The 20,153-nt window shown below is 41.7% G+C and overlaps 2 long non-coding RNA genes across 2 annotated transcripts; one reads left to right on the forward strand and one right to left on the reverse strand.

Annotated features, from left to right (window-relative positions):
* Nucleotides 1–12,607: 12,607 nt before the first annotated feature.
* LOC127535678 (uncharacterized) lies at nucleotides 12,608–16,821 on the forward strand. The gene is made up of 8 exons (XR_007944529.1): nucleotides 12,608–13,059; nucleotides 13,154–13,261; nucleotides 13,983–14,059; nucleotides 14,195–14,261; nucleotides 14,865–14,984; nucleotides 15,062–15,205; nucleotides 15,338–15,456; nucleotides 15,976–16,821. It is a non-coding gene; the product is annotated as an uncharacterized LOC127535678 (long non-coding RNA).
* Nucleotides 16,584–19,729, reverse strand: LOC127535676 (uncharacterized). Its single transcript, XR_007944527.1, has 5 exons — nucleotides 19,278–19,729; nucleotides 19,092–19,183; nucleotides 17,506–17,597; nucleotides 17,086–17,408; nucleotides 16,584–16,719 (listed from the first exon to the last, which is right to left on the reverse strand). It is a non-coding gene; the product is annotated as an uncharacterized LOC127535676 (long non-coding RNA).
* Between the last annotated feature and the right edge of the window lie 424 nt (nucleotides 19,730–20,153).

A 20,153-nucleotide genomic window follows, 5' to 3' on the forward strand; every position in this document is an offset into this window, starting at 1 on the left:
CATTGTTGCTTCGGAGAACGCCATTGTTGCTTCGGAGGACGCCATTGTTGTTGCGGAGAATGGCATTGTTGCTGCGGAGGACGCCATTGTTGCTTCGGAGAACGCCATTGTTGCTTCGGAGAACATCATTGTTGCTTCGGAGGACACCATTGTTGCTGCGGAGGACGCCATTGTTGCTGCGGAGAACGCCATTGTTGCTTCAGAGGACGCCATTGTTGCTTCAGAGGACGCCATTGTTGCTTCGGAGGACGCCATTGTTGCTTCGGAGGACGCCATTGTTGCTTCGGAGAACGGCATTGTTGCTGCGGAGGACGCCATTGTTGCTGCGGAGGACGCCATTGTTGCTGCGGAGGACGCCATTGTTGCTGCGGAGGACGCCATTGTTGCTGCGGAGGACGCCATTGTTGCTGCGGAGAACGCCATTGTTGCTTCGGAGAACGCCATTGTTGCTGCGGAGAACGGCATTGTTGCTGCGGAGAACGGCATTGTTGCTGCGGAGGACGCCATTGTTGCTGCGGAGAACGCCATTGTTGCTTCGGAGGACGCCATTGTTGTTGCGGAGAATGGCATTGTTGCTGCGGAGGACGCCATTGTTGCTTCGGAGAACGCCATTGTTGCTTCGGAGAACATCATTGTTGCTTCGGAGGACACCATTGTTGCTGCGGAGGACGCCATTGTTGCTGCGGAGAACGCCATTGTTGCTTCAGAGGACGCCATTGTTGCTTCAGAGGACGTCATTGTTGCTTCAGAGGACGTCGTTGCTTCAGAGAACGTCATTGTTGCTTCAGAGAACATCATTGTTGCTTCAGAGAACGCCATTGTTGCTTCAGAGAACGCCATTGTTGCTTCAGAGGACGTCATTGTTGCTTCAGAGAACATCATTGTTGCTTCAGAGAACATCATTGTTGCTTCAGAGAACGCCATTGTTGCTTCAGAGGACGTCATTGTTGCTTCAGAGAACGCCATTGTTGCTTCAGAGGACGTCATTGTTGCTTCAGAGAACATCATTGTTGCTTCAGAGAACGTCATTGTTGCTTCAGAGAACATCATTGTTGCTTCAGAGAACGTCATTGTTGCTTCAGAGAACGCCATTGTTGCTTCAGGGGACATCATTGTTGCTTCAGAGAACATCATTGTTGCTTCAGAGAACGTCATTGTTGCTTCAGAGAACGCCATTGCTGCTTCAGAGAATGCCATTGCTGCTTCAGAGAACGCCATTGTTGCTTCAGAGAACATCATTGTTGCTTCAGAGAACGTCATTGTTGCTTCAGAGATGCCATTGTTGCTTCAGAGAATGCCATTGTTGCTTCAGAGGACGCCATTGTTGCTTCAGAGAACGTCATTGTTGCTTCAGAGAACGTCATTGTTGCTTCAGAGAACGCCATTGTTGCTTCGGAGGACGCCATTGTTGCTGCGGAGGACGCCATTGTTGCTTCAGAGGACGCCATTGTTGCTTCAGAGATGCCATTGTTGCTTCAGAGAACATCATTGTTGCTTCAGACAACGCCATTGTTGCTTCGGAGAACGCCATTGTTGCTTCGGAGGACGCCATTGTTGTTGCGGAGAATGGCATTGTTGCTGCGGAGGACGCCATTGTTGCTTCGGAGAACGCCATTGTTGCTTCGGAGAACATCATTGTTGCTTCGGAGGACACCATTGTTGCTGCGGAGGACGCCATTGTTGCTGCGGAGAACGCCATTGTTGCTTCAGAGGACGCCATTGTTGCTTCAGAGGACGCCATTGTTGCTTCGGAGGACGCCATTGTTGCTTCGGAGGACGCCATTGTTGCTTCGGAGGACGCCATTGTTGCTGCGGAGGACGCCATTGTTGCTGCGGAGGACGCCATTGTTGCTGCGGAGGACGCCATTGTTGCTGCGGAGGACGCCATTGTTGCTGCGGAGGACGCCATTGTTGCTGCGGAGAACGCCATTGTTGCTTCGGAGAACGGCATTGTTGCTGCGGAGAACGGCATTGTTGCTGCGGAGGACGCCATTGTTGCTGCGGAGAACGCCATTGTTGCTTCGGAGGACGCCATTGTTGTTGCGGAGAATGGCATTGTTGCTGCGGAGGACGCCATTGTTGCTTCGGAGAACGCCATTGTTGCTTCGGAGAACATCATTGTTGCTTCGGAGGACACCATTGTTGCTGCGGAGGACGCCATTGTTGCTGCGGAGAACGCCATTGTTGCTTCAGAGGACGCCATTGTTGCTTCAGAGGACGTCATTGTTGCTTCAGAGGACGTCGTTGCTTCAGAGAACGTCATTGTTGCTTCAGAGAACATCATTGTTGCTTCAGAGAACGCCATTGTTGCTTCAGAGAACGCCATTGTTGCTTCAGAGGACGTCATTGTTGCTTCAGAGAACATCATTGTTGCTTCAGAGAACATCATTGTTGCTTCAGAGAACGCCATTGTTGCTTCAGAGGACGTCATTGTTGCTTCAGAGAACGCCATTGTTGCTTCAGAGGACGTCATTGTTGCTTCAGAGAACATCATTGTTGCTTCAGAGAACGTCATTGTTGCTTCAGAGAACGCCATTGTTGCTTCAGGGGACGTCATTGTTGCTTCAGAGAACATCATTGTTGCTTCAGAGAACGTCATTGTTGCTTCAGAGAACGCCATTGCTGCTTCAGAGAATGCCATTGCTGCTTCAGAGAACGCCATTGTTGCTTCAGAGAACATCATTGTTGCTTCAGAGAACGTCATTGTTGCTTCAGAGATGCCATTGTTGCTTCAGAGAATGCCATTGTTGCTTCAGAGGACGCCATTGTTGCTTCAGAGAACGTCATTGTTGCTTCAGAGAACGTCATTGTTGCTTCAGAGAACGCCATTGTTGCTTCGGAGGACGCCATTGTTGCTGCGGAGGACGCCATTGTTGCTTCAGAGGACGCCATTGTTGCTTCAGAGAACGCCATTGTTGCTTCGGAGGACGCCATTGTTGCTTCGGAGAACGCCATTGTTGCTGCGGAGAACGGCATTGTTGCTGCGGAGGACGCCATTGTTGCTGCGGAGGACGCCATTGTTGCTGCGGAGAACGCCATTGTTGCTTCGGAGAACGCCATTGTTGCTTCGGAGAACGCCATTGTTGCTGCGGAGAACGGCATTGTTGCTGGGGAGGACGCCATTGTTGCTGCGGAGGACGCCATTGTTGCTTCAGAGGACGCCATTGTTGCTTCAGAGGACGCCATTGTTGCTTCAGAGGACGCCATTGTTGCTTCAGAGGAAGCCATTGTTGCTTCAGAGAACGTCATTGTTGCTTCAGAGAACGTCATTGTTGCTTCAGAGAACGTCATTGTTGCTTCAGAGGACGCCATTGTTGCTTCAGAGGACGCCATTGTTGTTGCAGAGGACGCCACTGTTGCTGCAGAGGACGCCACTGTTGCTGCAGAGGACGCCACTGTTGCTTCGGAGAACGCCATTGTTGCTTCGGAGAACATCATTGTTGCTTCGGAGGACACCATTGTTGCTTCGGAGAACGCCATTGTTCCTTCGGAGGACGCCATTGTTGCTGCAGAGAATGCCATTGTTGCTTCAGAGGACGCCATTGCCACAGAGTGGATCTCACCGTTCGTTCTACACGGTCTGAGAGGTGCACACGGTGAAGTGACTTTTGGGTTTGTTTGTTTTTATACTTTTTCTATTATTTGTTCACATGCATTGTCTGGCACAGTGTTGTACTGGCGTGTGGGACCCGTCTAGCGATGGAAGGCTAGTTTACAGTCTGTCTAATTGTAAATGTGAAAATTGTGAAATTTTTTTGTGGATTTTTGACATGTTTGTATATTTTTATTGCCCCAGTTTTCGCAGTGTCAGCAGACTGCAGGAAATAAAGTTCAAAAGACATCTGTACAAAGCATGGCTTTCCTTATGTTGGACCGGAGTAGCTACAGTCTTTAATATTACTTATTTGCCACAATTTAGACTGAATTTTAAATGTTTAATTATTTAAGCCTCCACGACAAAAGTCATACTGATTTAGTCCGAGCTGGATTGACAGTCCCTCCCTAGAGCATGCGGTCTGTCATTAATGACTTGATCTCAGTCGCTGTCTGTGCACCAATGTCTTTACAGGCAGTCCATGTAATTAAGAGGCTGTCTTCCTCTGTTAGTTTTACCACTGGAGGTCTCCCATAAGACTAGTTTGGAGGCCTCCTCATCCTGATGTCTGACAAGGTGACCGGGCAGCTTTAGACACCTCTCACCAGCTTTTTTTGGTACTTAGGAAATCTTCCTCACAGTTCATTGTTTGTCCTCCAGTCTCTTCAGGAGATATTCAGGACGATGTCCAACAACTTCATGTAGGTGCCATCAGGAGATTTTTCCCCAGCATCTGTCAGTGTGCACGTATTGCATCTATACAATAGAACTGATTCTCCTGTTGCAATGAAGAGATGGATTTTGATATCTCGATCGCTGTTACTTTTCCAGATATTTTTTTGTGGCATGCTTTCCATGCTAATACTTTTCTGACCTTGATGTCATATTTTGAAGTTAATTTAAAGACAAGACACTTGCTCCAATCAAGAAAGCTGCAGACTCAATGAAGAACCTAGGATCTCTGACCCATCACTATTCACACCAGTGAGCAGTGATTCCTAACACATCTCTGGAGGTCATCAGCTGGAAACCTCCTTCAAAAATGTTTCACCTATTTAGCCCCACAACACCTCCAGAAGGCTAGTCGGTGAACTCTGAGTGCCAGTTCACACTGCTCCTACACAATCCAAACAGCACCACCACATTCAGCTGACCCAGGAACATTTACTGTAGAAGATGCTCCAGGTAGCGACCAGATGCTACCAGTTAGCTAGTGCAAGATGCTAAATACCTAGTGTCAACTGCTAAAAAAATGACAAAGAAATTGTACATATAGACTCTCCAAATCTGCTAGTGCTCACTCTAAATGCTAATGCCAGCTGCAAGTCTACTACAATGTCCAAAGCAAACTTACCACTGACAAATGGTAAGTTGAAGAGCTTATCCACGATCCCAGGTACATCAAGTCATCAACCTGTGAAAATATTTCTCCTTTTCTGCTTAGTTGTTTGTCTGTGTTAACATTAAATGACATAGCTTCAGTCTTTTTGGCAGTTACATGCAAATCAATATTTGCACATGAATTTTTGACCCTGTTCAGCCATTCCTGAGCCTGTGTCATTTCCTCCATAACCATGGCTATTGCTGTGTCCGAAATGGCATACTAACGTACTACATTCTCAATGAGTATGTACTGTATACTACGTACTATAAGTATGATTAGAATGCTGACTGTTCACACTGTAGTATACTACTACGTTTCCCATAATGCATTTCAAACCTCCGACGACAAAAACCGGAAGTACGGCCATCAAATATCTCGGCTGAATGCCAGCTTCAGGTAGATTTTACGCTAACAAACAGTCGCATAATTAATGTGGCAATTTCAAGCCGGCACTCCTCATGCAGTTATTAGCCAGATTATGTGAATCGTTTCAGTTGTAGCTGCAGGCTACTGGAGGTAGCTGCTACTTGTTCTGTATGCAAAGCGAGCTGCTGCAACTAGCTGCTAGCATTCAGTAGCACGTTTTGAGGCGTCTGACAAATTTAAAACGTTGGTCAGAAAACGCCTATTTCTCAAATCTGTGGGGTGATTAGGATGACTACTTAACCACATAAAATAAAATAAAAATCGCCGTGGTCCGGCCACGTATCCCGCGGAGGCTTGCATTTCGGTGGGTAGCTCGCAAAGCATTATGGGGCGGTTGAATATGACTAGTGTGGTCACCGTGCATACTTAAAATTTTTCCGGATATAGTATACATCCGGGTATTTCTCGCGTACTCAGTCTTTTCATACTATCTAATGTGAACGCACTACACACGTGGACAAAATTGTTGGTACCCCTCAGTTAAAGAAGGAAAAACCCACAATTCTCACTGAAATCACTTGAAACTCACAAAAGTAACAATAAATAAAAATTTATTGAAAATTAAATAATCAAAATCAGCCATCACTTTTGAATTGTTGATTAACATAATTATTTAAAAAAACAAACTAATGAAATAGGGCTGGACAAAAATGATGGTACCCATAACTTAATATTTTGTTGCACAACCTTTTGAGGCAATCACTGCAATTAAACGATTTCTGTATTTGTCAATGAGCGTTCTGCAGCTGTCAACAGGTATTTTGGCCCACTCCTCATGAGCAAACAGCTCCAGTTGTCTCAGGTTTGATGGGTGTCTTCTCCAAATGGCATGTTTCAGCTCCTTCCACATATGTTCAATGGGATTCAGATCTGGGCTCATAGAAGGCCACTTTAGAATAGTCCAACGCTTTTCTCTCAGCCATTCTTGGGTGTTTTTGGCTGTGTGTTTTGGATCGTTGTCCTGTTGGAAGACCCATGACCTGCGACTGAGACCAAGCTTTCTGACACTAGGCAGCACATTTCTCTCCAGAATGCCTTGATAGTCTTCAGATTTCATCGTACCTTGCACACTTTCAAGACACCCTGTGCCAGATGCAGCAAAGCAGCCCCAAAACATTACTGAGCCTCCTCCATGTTTCACCGTAGGGACAGTGTTCTTTTCTTCGTATGCTTGGTTTTTGAGTCTATGAACATAGAGTTGATGTGCCTTACCAAAAAGCTCCAGTTTGGTCTCATCTGTCCAAAGGACATTCTCCCAGAAGCTTTGTGGCTTGTCAACATGCATTTTTGCAAATTCCAGTCTGGCTTTTTTATGAGTTTTTTTCAGCAGTGGTGTCCTCCTTGGTCGTCTCCCATGAAGTCCACTTTGGCTCAAACAACGACGAATGGTGCGATCTGACACTGATGTACCTTGGCCTTGGAGTTCACCTTTAATTTCTTTGGAGGTTGCTCTGGGCTCTTTGGATACAATTCCAACGATCCGTCTCTTCAATTTGTCATCAATTTTCCTCTTGCGGCCACGTCCAGGGAGGTTGGCTACTGTCCCGTGGGTCTTGAACTTCTGAATAATATGAGCCACTGTTGTCACAGGAACTTCAAGCTGTTTAGAGATGGTCTTATAGCCTTTACCTTTAAGATGTTTGTCTATAATTTTTTTTCGGATGTCCTGGGACAATTCTCTCCTTCGCTTTCTGTTGTCCATGTTCAGTGTGGTACACACCTTTTCACCAAACAGCAGGGTGACTACTTGTCTCCCTTTAAATAGGCAGACTGACTGATTATGAGTTTGGAAACACCTGTGATGTCAATTAAATGACACACCTGAGTTAATCATGTCACTCTGGTCAAATAGTTTTCAATCTTTTATAGAGGTACCATCATTTTTGTCCAGGCCTGTTTCATTAGTTTGTTTTTTTAAATAATTATGTTAATCAACAATTCAAAAGTAATGGCTGTTTTTGATTATTTAATTTTCAATAAATTTTTATTTATTGTTACTTTTGTGAGTTTCAAGTGATTTCAGTGAGAATTGTGGGTTTTTCGTTCTTTAACTGAGGGGTACCAACAATTTTGTCCACGTGTGTACATACTTATTTTGACGTCACACTTAGTATGAGTAGTACGTTAGTATGCCATTTCGGACACAGCCTATGTCATCTGCAAAAAGAGGTGCAGCTCGCTTACTTCTCCTCCACTGTGCCTTGAAACCACGTTCTTCACTTCTACCTTCCAGTGTAGCATATCAATATCAAAAAGTTTTGTAACTCCAACTGAAGATTTCATTCTGTCTTGTGTGCCCTTATATAGTTCTCCAATTGCATCACCGAGCTCATTGGGATGTTGTGCACAGCTAGTATCTTGAGCATTTTATGTCAAAGGTAAAACACTCTAATGCTTTTTTGAAGTCAACAAAAGTTATTGTGGCATGTTACTTTTTACACCTTCAATAAGACATCTCAGGGCCAGAATTTCCCAGGCCTAAATCCATTTTGATTTCATCTAAGATGTCAGAGCCCCTGCCTCTCCCTCCCTTCTCGTTGGCGCCCCCTCATGTTCTGTGCTGCTCTCCAGCTGCGGCCAATTAAATAGCAATCAAGTCACCAGGAACTCCAGTCAGCTGCGGACCAGCACACCTGATCACCAATTAACTCTGCAATAAAGCCTGGCTCAGGACTCCACTCAGTGCCAGTTCCTCAGCTCAGTTACAGCATCCTGCTGACCACACTGCTACAGTCCTCCTGATTGAGGACTTGGACCCCTGCAGTCCTCCCCGTAGAGGACGTGGACCCCCTGACTGCTTCACCTGACCTGGCCGCTTGCTGGATCTCTGGATTTCCCCCTACCCAAAGAGAACCCAGCTCTCCTTTCTGCCTGCTGCCGTCGCTCTCCACTGACTGTCATCAGCGGTGACATGTGCCTCTCCAACTGCCGGTCCCCGGGGTCTTCTCTTCCCTTCTCCTGTCCTCAGTGAGTTTGGCCACCGTTTAATTCCTTGGCCCCAGTTCTGTTTTGTTTAGTCCTGGTTTGTGAATAAATCTGTTTAAATTTCAACCTGTCTCTGCCAACTGTGTGTGTGCTGTCCCTTCAGGTTCTCACCCACCGCATCGTGACATTAGATAAGAGCTGAACACTGGTTGTATGCAATTTAAGATCATGCGATTGATAAGCCTGACTACAATTGTTGTCTAATTCTATATATCTATGTGCTGGCTAATTCCTCTGTAGTTTTTGTGCTTGTTTCTATTACTGGCAAACAGGGGAAACAAAAATCATGTCCTAATCAAGCTGCACTCAATAAAACAAAACTGTAATCATATCTCCAAATAAAACTGTTACCAATTTGTCAATCACCACCAGTGAACACTCTGTGGGCACCAATGCATGATTCTGCCAGGTAATGGCCTCTTTGTCCATCACAGTCTGAGCAGAAGTGCTAACTCTCTTTCATTTCTTGAAACTGTTTCAACCACAGCTCTTCACTTCTTTGCCTTGACGTTGAGTACACTTTGGTGAGACTTCTCTTCATCTGAAGGATTGGGACAGATGTGGTTCTGAGTTGTCTGTGTGGGGAATCTTGTACAAAATAAGTTCTGTCTCATGAGTCTGGATGGGTGAAAAAAGTTGAAAGGGAGAGCGGAAGAAAAGATGAGCCGTAACTGATTACATAGTATGCTTAGAATATTGACTGTGTGCAGATTTTTCACAGAATCTTAATATACTGATCTCTGTACGACAAAGGGCCCAAAGTATGCTTCCTAACTGCTGCTTTCTACCTGGACATGTAGTTAGGCAGAAAAGGTGGAATGCTGCCAACTTGAAGAGATTCATGTTTCATATATATTGCAGTGCTCTCTTGAAAGGAAAGACAGTTTGGTCATCAACGTGTCTTATTTCCCAGTGTGTGTTATATTGTTTGATCTATTAATATACTCATGGAATAAAGATTAGGGAATTATCTAGTTATAAATTCATATGTTTTTTAAATCAAACATGGTGATTTATTTCTGTAAATATTTTTAGATTCCACATTAGCACTTTGCAACTCTTTCAAGTGATGTTTGCAGAAATATCAGATGATAGTTCTGCTTCCTGTTGTTGTTTCTGTAAATGTTACTTAGATTAACAAGTGCATTTTCAAAAGATGACATTTGCATTATTTCCTTGGCTGAGATCTGCCAGCATAACCGTAGCTGACATATCTCACATGGGAAGGCCTGGGATTGGAGCAAGGTCCCCAGATCACTGCTAACGTCTCTTTGGCTCAATCTCTTTTTGATCACACTGCCTGTGTAATTGGACTTAATTTATGTGTGACCTCTTTCAAGATACTTCTGTATCACTTGCTTCTGTTTTTTTTCAGTAGAGTGTATTGCTTATGTATGTGTTTGATTTCTTGTGGTTGCATCCATCATTCGAGAGAATGTTCTCCTCCTACAAGGGATTTGCTTGGAGAAAGTGCACAATACATGAAGCAAACCTGTTGGCAGAGAAACCAGGCTCACTATCACGTCACAAGTTGTGCATTGATCTACAGAAAAAGACCCAGGCTGCTTCTACAGAGAGGACATACTGTGGTAGGATGGTGTAACTTATAGAAGGTCCAGAAGGAAGAACATCCTGTTCTTCTGTCCTCAGCTTCAGTTTCGCTCTCTCTTCTCAGAACAATCCCCTGTTCTCCCTCTCTATGTCAAAATACACCACTGCTTTACACTTTGAGCTGACAGGAAACAAAAAGATTAACAACCTCATTCTCCACCATTTCTAAGTGTTCCAGAAATTCTAATTCATTGGATTTGCCGTCAGCCTCGGCCTCCGTTAATTTGTCTTCCCACGAGGAATCTTCCTCAACTTCTTCTCTTTGTAACACAAAGAAAAAAAAATAATGGACCACACATATTCCGTAAATTGATGCTGTTCTCACTTTAGGTTTCAGTAGATTTCTGTGTTTCTGTGTATGTGTGCCCACTCTCTTGCACACACTTGTAGTTTTTTTAATTAATACTTCCGAAATCCAAAAGAGATACTTGCTAAAGAAGTGATGTAAAAAAAAAAAAAAATCTTTCCACTGCTCATTTAGATGCCCAAATCTCCCAGTCAACAGAAGATAATGTGCATGTTCCATCTGCAGCAAAAAAAATTAAATCATCAAAAACTGAGATAAACGGTTTTCATTAGACACCAATGGACTGTCAGCTCTCAGCCATTGCAGTAATGCTGGGCTGCTATTGGTTCACAGTACTGAACTTAGGTCACCTGTTTTAGGTCGAGTTTATAGAGTTAATGTCAGCAAGAAGAGTGCATGGCATGAACGCTCTGATTCTGTTGCTGTTTACTACTTATAATAACTTACTTGCATGATTTCCCAGAACTGTAACATTATATTTCACCGCCAAGAACACAGTGAAGTGTTTTGTTTTAAGAAGAGAAGATATGACAATCACATATTTGTGTCAGAAACTGGAGTGCCTGGATTGTATCAATGCTCAACTGGTATCAAAAGCAACAAATCCCACCACATTAAACAACACCTTGCACTGCTTCATGCAGGGTTAATTTGATTATGAATGCCTGCTATGCTGATATAATGTGGGGAAAGTCCGATAAATATATGCTGTAACAAACTGACAAGCAGTGCACCAGCTTCTGGGAGCTGTGAGGCTCTGTGGCCCTGGAGCAGTTCCTTTTGCTGAGCTGATTAGTCAGTCTTGATGGCAGCGCTGTAGGTGAGCATGGTTAGTGCTCCCTTCATGTTCTGTAAGCGTGATCCATCTAAATCCCAAATGGTGACATGAACAGTGTTGCTGACTGTTGTCATAAATGTTTTTTTTTTTTCCACACATAACCCACTTATTAAATGCATTGTATCAGTTTGTATGCACATGCTCAGGTGCCTTCCACATCACTGTGAGACTAACATGACTGGGGCTTTCACATGTCTCCAAGCAAGACTGAAGTGTTCTCATTAAAAAGTCGGTACTGTGGTCTGTGCTATTCAGATCACACATGCTGTAATTTGAATCATTCGGATCCCCGTGAGTACTTTAAATTTCATTTTATTGTGTCTGCTTGCTGGGTCATGAGGGTGACAACAAAACAGCGATAGACGGTGGCTGTTTATGGGGAGTTTCAGCAAAGCTTTAAAATCATGATTTATGAACATTTTATTCTCTCCACCTATTATTCACTTTATGCATTATTTAAACAGTAAACTGTCTTATGTTTTTCTTTTATTTTCTTGTTGCTCTAAATGAGCTGCAACTCAAAAATCGGAAGTCCAAGGGCAACAACATTATTAGAAAGAATTTTAAATCATCCTAAAGGTAACAAAAATTAGACATGAAGGTCAGGTCATGCTGCTTTTACACCTGCCTTCACATTTACCTGCAATAACTCCAGAACTTGGAGCTCTTGGATGAGAAAAAATCCCCTTATTGTCTTTGTTTTTCCACCTTAGACAAGTTAATTGCACAACCAATTTCAAATGTCTTATTATTATTAATATTCTCTTTTGCAATGTCTCCTTCAAAGTCAATCAAAACAAGTTTATATTATAGCTGTTCTGTGGAGTTCAAATAGAAAGTAAAGCACAGAAAAAGTCAAGCATTATTTCCATTTTCCTAATAAGTAGATTTAGGATGAGATAAGATGATTCTTTATAACTTCTACAGTAGGTACATTGACAGAGGCTTTCTGCATATACTCTAGCTTTGACACTCTAGCCCAACCAGTTCAACCACTGCCACCAGAACACCAGAACTAATCAGAACTATAGAATCACGGTCTTGTCAATATCATCTGGCTCTTGTCAGTGTCTTTGAACTGTGAAAACCTTATTCTGCACCTTGACCCATCAGATTAGTGCTATTATCAGTGGCGGCTGGTGGTGAAGTTTGTTGGGTGGGCTAACAAATGCATAATACTGATTAAATGGTTAACACAGCTGCAAAAGCAATGTCACCTATGATACACACAGTTACATCAATTACAGGTACACTATACTTGTTTAGTGCTCTACATCTCTCTCTCTCTCTCTCTCTCTCTCTCTCTCTCACACACACACACACACACACACACACACACACACACACACACACACACACACACACACACACACACACACACACACACACACACACACAGGTTGTCTCATCAGTTTGCACAGCCACAAATCCACAATTCCTTGTTGAGTCCATGCAGTATGGAGTTATATTTGTGCCACAATCCTGAGCGCACAGTGTGAAATTTTGAGCACAGAAAACAATTTTGAGCAAAGAAAAACTTAATCTGAGCAAACAAAAATCTATTCTGCACTCAAAAAATATATTTTTATATTTGCAACTATCCACATACACACACAGTCTTAATGCTTTTCACTCGGTTTTTCACTCTGCTCTCCTGTGGATCTCTGCTCTACGTCCTTGCTACGTCTCTCTCGCTCTCGCTCAACATCTGCTCTCTGCACACGCTCAAATCTGCCTTCACGCTCGCTCAACTCTGCACGGCGTTACAAATGTGCCACAATTCCAGCCAATCACAGACTTCTGATTCTATCCAATCGGGTCCCTGTTTCGGCCGCCTCTCGGAAGCGCTGTTAAAAACGATCGCTAAATCAACTGGAGTTCTGCTATATACGCTGGACTACGACAGATTTTCGGTGAGTATTGTTTTATTATTGAATTACATTAAATAAAGCACTATTTTGTTTAGTGTGTTAAATACAGGTGTAATGTTTTGGTACGGTTTTGCAGAAAGTCAGTCCTGCTTCCGCAACAAAACGAGGGATTTAGCAGATGTGCTAGCTAAACAGCATGACAGATCCAAATAATGACAACCCAAATACTCCGCCACCATGTCAGGTTAGTTAAGATTTTTGGGTTTTTTAATTTTTTATTAGCTGTGCTTTTGATTAAACTTTCTATTAACCAACCTTTCAGATTAAAGCTGATTTACTAGCAGGAGTCAAAGCTGTAGAGCTTAAGCTAACCTAATAGCTAATGAAAACTTTGTTGGACATTAGTGTTTGATTTCAAAGTGTTAAATACTTTGTGTTTTGACAGAACATATTAACTTTACATTTGGTATTGATTTAGGGTCAAAGTGCAGTTGAGTTAGCAGCCAGAAATCTAATAACTTTGTTGGTTAACACCATGGCCACAACTAGTTCACCAAGCCCTACAGAGACCAGACAGCCAGAGCCTAGAAATGGAACTGTACAGCAAGAGATGGCAAGGTTTGCATGTTTACTCAATCATATGTTTTTATTCATAATATTGTGAATTTGATGTTCTCATTTGGTTTGTGGATGTGTTTAACAGAGACATTTAAATTCATATATAATCAGAACTGAGAGAGTCTAAAAAAATCAAATTATCTAATATTTGACTATTTATATTATTTATAAATGCATACATATATATGTCCTGTACAGAGCTTTTCCAGGATACTTCAGATCAAACTTTAGTTGAGGTAAAAAGAGGTGTTTAACTTCCATCAAGCAGCCTCCTAGAACAACCAGCAAGACCATTACTCTCATTTTTTATCTGCTTCCAAAAAACACACCCTACACACCTTTGCCAGTTGAGGAGCTTGAACTCCTTCAAGCTGGCATGGGAAGACAGACGGTGTCGCTGCCTGACAACAGTGACCATGCAGAGGTAGTCAGTTCAGAGTTTTGACTTTCTGTGTTTAAGGGGGTCACTGGGCAACACTTTTAACCCAAATTACATGTTAACGTCTATATTGTAGTGTTTTATTTCTCTCTCTCTTTTCTTTGTTGTCAAATTTCAAAGGTCCTGGCTGAAACATTCCCAAAAATGGAAGATCTTTATGGGGGATGGCTCTTGCATAAAGCAACAGGTTTGTAAGGCCAGGATTGTGTATTTTTGTATCACATCCCACTCCTGTATTTGTAATTTGTTTTAGTTGTACATAAGGGCTATTGCTGCACAGGCATTTAGTTGTAAGCATTAGAGATGGCTCGTTGACCATAAATAGGTGTATTTTTAATTAGAATATGTTTGTGTTTCTTACAATAAATGTGGCAGTGGTCGACAGAAGCTCACTGTAATTCCACCAGAAGCAGAGAGTTATTCTGTAAAAACTCTGAGAGCTCAGTCGGGGGGGGGGGGGGGGGTAAAGCCACTATTTACATAGTGCCACTACAGGAGACATTAGACACCTCTCCTCTGCCTCCTGACTCGCAGCACTTTTCAAAGATGCCAAAGAAGACATGTTACCAGTGTAATGAAGTGATGCCTCTGCAGATGCTTGCAATACACATTAAGACATGCAAAGGAAAATCACTTTCTGATGAGAGTGATGAAGAGGTGACAAAAATAGTTTGTGTTTCATTGTGATGGAAATGACAAAACATACAGTGTTTATTAAAGTGGCTGTTTTGTAAATCTGCAGTACTCTGAGCTATGCATACTTTCGCTGTCTACATTTTTCGCTTAACAGTGAACACTTTCAGGTTGAATATGTGGCTGATGCACAGTCTCTGATGTTGCTGGCTGATGAAGTTATAAACTGTGGATACACAAGCCAGATCAAGCTGGATAATAAACAAAACACCATTCGGTAAGAAAAAACAACTGTCATTTAAATATTTTTGATTTTTAAACCAGTTTTTGATTTTTGTGTTCTTTCTTTCATAGTACTATTGTCTTGCACTCTACCACAGACTGATTCCAATGCTTCAGCAAGTGAGAAAGGGCATGGAACTGTATGGTCTGCTCAGTCAGATGGCTGCAAACCCTGAAGCTTGCCACACACTCTTTGTTCCTGGGAAGATCATCAAAGTAAGCATTATTCATAACAGTTTAACTCACCGTGTTCTTGCAGACAATCGCCCTGTTCTGGATTTTGTTCTTTGTTATATATGTATGTGAATTTTAACACCAATTGTATATTCACTTATTCTTTTTATCCAGATGCTGATTTCATAATGATGAACTGCCGACCACAGCTCAGTGAAAAGGGGACATCTCAGGAGACAACTGAAAGATTATAAACTTCATGCTAGATTTTTGCCAGGAGCTTGAAATATCAGGTACTATGCTATACAGGACTGCAGGCAAGTAACTAATAATCAGTACAGTTGAGGTATCCAGTAGGTCTGTTATGCTGTTATGCCACTTGTCCAATTTTTTTTAAATTTACTTATTTCGAACATGAAATTAACAGACAGCCGATGCAGCTTATACAAAATAAAACCGCAGCTAAAACAAGGCATCACATAAATTCACAAATCATACATGTTCGAAAGGGAGTGGGAAGAAGACAGAACTTATTTAATCCCACCCCGAACAAGGTTACTTTATTAACAATTTATTTCTATATAACCAAAATTGAATGGCAATAACATATAGCTATCTAACACACCAGAAGCAAGCGTCACAGCAAATCAGAACAAAGTAGTTCTGAGTGCTCACACTTATCATGACAGGGTTGTCTCTTCCAGGATGATAATAACCAGGCTATAAGATGATTACACGATTACTTAAATTGAAATTCCTTAAGTTCAAATTGTTTGTAACATGTTTTATTTCTTATATTTTAAACCTCACAGTGCTGCAGTTGAGGAGCCCCACTCTCTTGGAGTTCAGCATGTGCTCCAGTGGTTGACCGGGAAAGCCCACATTCCCATCCTCCCTGATGAAAAGAGACATTTCAAAATAATATTCATGTTTGACCACGACTGCAGGGAGCCACTTGGAGATCACTCCATTTGTTACCAAACTGTGAGTGCATGCACTCGTACAGTAACTTTTCCAGTGCAGCCTCTCAACACTTACACTGAATTCAGAAGACTTATGAGTGAAGCAGTTAGATATGGTGGTGGCTTCCACAGAGTTTAACAGAAACAGCCCTCTGGTAATCTGAAACAAAAAATGAGAAGCTATTTCTAAACATTAACTGATAGAATATGTTCATAGCTAATGAAAAAAGCAAAACAATTGTTCCTGTTAGCTCAGTGTTTGACTTCCTCTTCAGTCATACAGATTCCCTTTTATACAGGGTTCTCTTGCTTTTATTAGTTAGAAAAGCTTCAATAATTTTTGTCACTGTGCTGGAATATTTGTTGACTTTCAAGTTCCTGTCCAAATGTCTATTGGTTGGACACCTGTTGTTAGAGCCTTATGTATAAGTGACGACCATGTGACTCTGAATGTTCCAGAGGGTTGATAGTTCTCTGAAGTTCTTCCAGGGCTTCATCATCCAGTGGGCACTCAAATTCAGGAACCACAACTGTGCCATGAGAGTCTTCCTGCAGCACAGCACTCTGCCAGTCAACGCCTGGGTCCTGAAGGTCCTTCGAATTCAGAACATATCAGTCAGGAATGGATACTTGTTGAAATACAGTTTTGGTATTTGTGTGAGTTTTTTTAATAATAAACACAACATTACAAAAAGTGATGCTTTATTTTTATTCATCAGCATAGAAATTACTTCATTAGAAGTAGTAGAAACGAAAAAAAAAATCAGGATCATCCCACAAATCATGACATATTTCCTGATTCAGGCCTTATAAACAGTACAGTACTCTTCATTTTATGAAAATATGTGGGCTTTGTAAACTAGTCTGTAATAGTCTAATCTATCAGAATGCGTAGCAGACATGTACTGCTCAGTCTTACAATCAACTTCTTAAAATACATGTTCTAACATCATATTGTACCTTGAGTCTCTCCCCCTCATCCAGATCTTGTAGACGTCCCATGCACCACAGCTGTTCAGGGGTGAGACCTCCCTCTGTCCACAGAGAATGATTATTCCATCCTTCAATAAAGGTATCAAGATCTGCCCGGAGTCGGGGACAAAGACGTAGTGCACACCAAAGAGAAGAGTGGCATCAGATATGTCAAGTAGACCATCCTCTTCCAGAGAGTGAAGAATGTCATGGTACTTTTTCCAGAGATGAAGTTCGATCTTCCTGTTCCTCGTGTGGCAAACATGAAATGTGCAATATCCAGGTTTTCTACTCCCTGATCTGCCCTAACCCTGTAACCAAAATAAATAAAGTTGTATCAGTAATAGTTAATGCAACTTATACAGATTTAATCAGACTTCATATAACTAGATAATCAGGTCAGAATACCTTGACGGTAAGCCATGAAGCTGGACCGATGTGATGAAGAATGAGAATGCAGTTTGTGCTCTGTTATTTGTTGCAGCATCCAAGTACAAGACCTGCAGTAAAACCACACGGATAATGTACAGATCTGTGTTTAGCTAACAGCATATTATAACATTGTTCTTTGTAGCATTTGGTACCTCATTTGTTGTGTTATTTTATTTTTAAAAAAACATCAATGTGGTATATCCTACAAACAAAAACACTCCATACAATGAGTTTATTAGACACATACAGCTGAAACCAAAGCAGCAAAATTTTTCATTGAACCAATTGCACGTTTAAATAATATTCAAAAAATGTAATAAAGCAAAAAAAAAAAAATTGGATCTCAAATACACAACTTTATATTCATTTTACCTTCTGCAAAGTGAATGGGGCTGTAGTTCTACCAACAGTTACTATCTGAGATATACTACATCTTTAAATAACTTTTTTATTAATGTTTTTGTGCTAGAAATGGTAGAAATGGTGAAAGTGTGACAAGCTCTGCTTCACTCGTCTCAATGATCATATACAGGGCACTTACAAAAAGACAATGTTGCTCTTCAGATTACTTGTATGTAAAAATGTATCCAGATGAGATATTAAATGTTTGATTACGTTATAATTATCATTAATTTCATACTGAAAGCCACTGGCTAAAACAAATACTCAAAACCAAGTTGAAAGGCTGGCATACTGATCTCTGTGTACTTGGCTGTGTTTATTATTCCAAAGCCATCACCAATGATCTGTACCCTTTGGTTGAAGATTATGATCAAAGTACCTACAGTTTTAAACGGCTGTTCATAAAGCTAAGTCAGCCATGTCCAAGTTTCTGATATATACATAAGGATCAAATTACTCTGATTTATAGCTGCAAAACTTCACACATAGTCATATAAATTTAAGAGTAAAAAATGACCTTCCTTGAGTAGCCATCCACTCCACCAAAGACTGCAATGTTGTACCTGTTCAAGATGGGGAGTACTATTTCAGTAAGGCTGCTCATGTGTGAGTCATGTCAGCTAATTGCAGGCTGTTCTAAATTGCAACAACCTTTTTTGAATGCAAATACTCTATTAAAAGATGTTTGGGGGACATGTTTAAATTAGGGGCTCCATAATGTATTCCCAAGTAACAAACAAGATAAACTTCACTGAAGTATTTTTAATGACATTCCTCTTTAAATGAAATAGTTAGTCTGAGCAAGCTTATTTACCTTATGAGTTTATGATTTGTGTCAATGTGGACAAGGGACAGAGGGCCTTGCACAGAGTAACTTGGTCAAACAACACATCCAATTTTAGTGAGCTGTGAGAAGATCACAGTTGAATATTACACGTAAAAACAAAAGCATTATTCTTAGATAGTGTATCTGTTCCATCAGTTTGTATGTTTGTCAAGTTTGTGAATTAATTGTTGAGGTGAGAGCTACTGATTGAGCTAGCAGCCAACAAATCTAGTGTCCCTTAGCAAGCGAATAGAAATATACAAATCAATGAAACAGACACAGACTTTCATGCAAGCTTACATGACAAAATATGTTTGCAAAACCAACTACTTACATGTCGATGTGGTGCACCGTTGTGTTGTCGTTCAGGATCCGACACGGTACAGCTTTGCTAATCTTGGCTAATTAAACGAGGGTCCAGTGGCTCTGAAATGTGGATTTAAACATTACACTTGTACTTTAACACACTAAACAAAATAGTGCTTTATTTAATGTAATTCAATAATAAAACAATACTCACCGAAAATCTGTCGTAGTCCAGCGTATATAGCAGAACTCCAGTTGATTTAGCGATCGTTTTTAACAGCGCTTCCGAGAGGCGGCCGAAACAGGGACCCGATTGGATAGAATCAGAAGTCTGTGATTGGCTGGAATTGTGGCACATTTGTAACGCCGTGCAGAGTTGAGCGAGCGTGAAGGCAGATTTGAGCGTGTGCAGAGAGCAGATGTTGAGCGAGAGCGAGAGAGACGTAGCAAGGACGTAGAGCAGAGATCCACAGGAGAGCAGAGTGAAAAACCGAGTGAAAAGCATTAAGACTGTGTGTGTATGTGGATAGTTGCAAATATAAAAATATATTTTTTGAGTGCAGAACAGATTTTTGTTTGCTCAGATTAAGTTTTTCATTGCTCAAAATTGTTTTCTGTGCTCAAAATTTCACACTGTGCGCTCAGGATTGTGGCACAAATATAACTCCATAATGCAGTATCTCCTCCAAAAAGTAAGCATGAGAAACAGAAAAGTGAATTCTAAGCTATACTTGCCGTTAGCCAGTCCTTTCTGTTAAACCAAGAAATGCAAAACTTACGATTTTGTCCCGTTGAGTTATTTGAACGTCGTTTGGCCGATGTGATGCCAGTCTCTTAACTTCCAGCTTTTCCTCCAAAGACATTGAGGAAAATGGACAAGAAAGCAAATAATCCACCTCGTTCATGCTAACGCCCGCCATAGCTAACCTTTTCTCCCTCCTTCCTAACTCTGGCACAAATAGCAGCACCGCTGTGTTAACTCGCTGCTATTGGTCAAAGTCAGTGGCCTGTGGGCTGACTGAAGTTAGCCCAAATGATCAGTAAATCACGGGGGCGGGACATGACACCTGTCAATCACTTACAAGAACGA

This window comes from Acanthochromis polyacanthus, chromosome 10, assembly GCF_021347895.1.
Source record: "Acanthochromis polyacanthus isolate Apoly-LR-REF ecotype Palm Island chromosome 10, KAUST_Apoly_ChrSc, whole genome shotgun sequence".
NCBI classification, from domain to species: Eukaryota; Metazoa; Chordata; class Actinopteri; family Pomacentridae; genus Acanthochromis; species Acanthochromis polyacanthus.